This window comes from Sinocyclocheilus grahami, unplaced genomic scaffold, assembly GCF_001515645.1.
Source record: "Sinocyclocheilus grahami isolate Dianchi unplaced genomic scaffold, SAMN03320097.WGS_v1.1 scaffold844.1, whole genome shotgun sequence".
Classification (NCBI taxonomy): Eukaryota; Metazoa; Chordata; class Actinopteri; order Cypriniformes; family Cyprinidae; genus Sinocyclocheilus; species Sinocyclocheilus grahami.
In genome coordinates, this window is record NW_015506023.1 from 191,960 (window position 1) to 193,415 (window position 1,456).

Genomic DNA, 1,456 nt, shown 5'->3' on the forward strand with positions numbered 1-1,456 from the left:
CTCACTCACTCACTCACTCACTCACTCACTCACTCACTCACTCACTCACTCACTCACTCACTCACTCACTCACTCACTCACTCACTCACTCACTCACTCACTCACTCACTCACTCACTCACTCACTCACTCACTCACTCACTCACTCACTCACTCACTCACTCACTCACTCACTCACTCACTCACTCACTCACTCACTCACTCACTCACTCACTCACTCACTCACTCACTCACTCACTCACTGCTCTTTTCTGTTTGACGGATTTAGTGGCCTGAACGTCACGTTCAAATCATACTCCTCTGTAAAGCTCTGAAATTCTTTTCAACTTTAACATGGTTCATTCCCTTATGCACAGCAATATGTATGCATTCAATATTTTAATGTATACTGCAGTTCAAAAGTTTTAGATAAGTAAGATTTTTTATTTTTTTTAATGTTTTTAAGTCTCTTCAGCTCACCAAGGCTGCATTTATTTGATCAAAAATACTGTAATACTGTGAAATATTTCTACAACTAAAAATACCTTTTCTATTTGAATATATTTTAAAGTGTAATTGATTGCTGTGATCAACGCTGAATTTTCATGATGTCACATGATCTTCAGAAATCATTCTAATATGCTGATATGCTGCTCAAGAAACATTTCTGATTAATATCAATGTTGAAAACGGTCAGGATTTTTTTTGATGAATATAAAGTTCAAAAGAACAGCATGTAGCTGAAATACAAAGCTTTTGTAACATTATAAATGTCTTTAATGTCCATTTTGATCAATTTAATGCATCCCTGCTGAATAAAAGTGTTAATTTCTGATCAAATATGGTACTGTTTGATGTGTTTGTATATAAATATATTTGAAGATAGATGTACTATATATTCACATTTACATGGCAACATGTTTGTGCAATATATTTAATTATGAGGAGTATATATTGTGATATATATCCATGCATTTATATATGGTACATAAAGCACTCAGTCGATGACGTTATAAATGTCAAATCTCAGTTTCCACCCACCATGTCGCCTTGACTTTATCAAGACAACCAATTGTCCATAAATCTAAAACTTTTCTATAAACGCATTTGTGAAAAAAGAACATATGGTAGTGTGTATAACTTATAAATGAAATATGCAACTATGCAAACAATAAAGTGAGATCATATGTGTTCAGCTTTATGTAAAAGTGTTAATTCTTGAAAAATAATGCTCATGTAATTGTGTTGTGATGTATTGTAATAGTTTATTGACAAACATAAGCGCTAGTTTCCCATATGGTTATGTCTTATTTAATATTTTCCAGTATATTCCCATATATTTCTGTTTCATAAGGATTGTCACTGCAGACAGCTTGTGTGATTCCATGTCTTGCATGTATCGAAGAAATTATAGAAATTCATAATTTGATTTAGATGATAAAGACATTTATAATGTTACAAAAGATTTCTATTTAAGA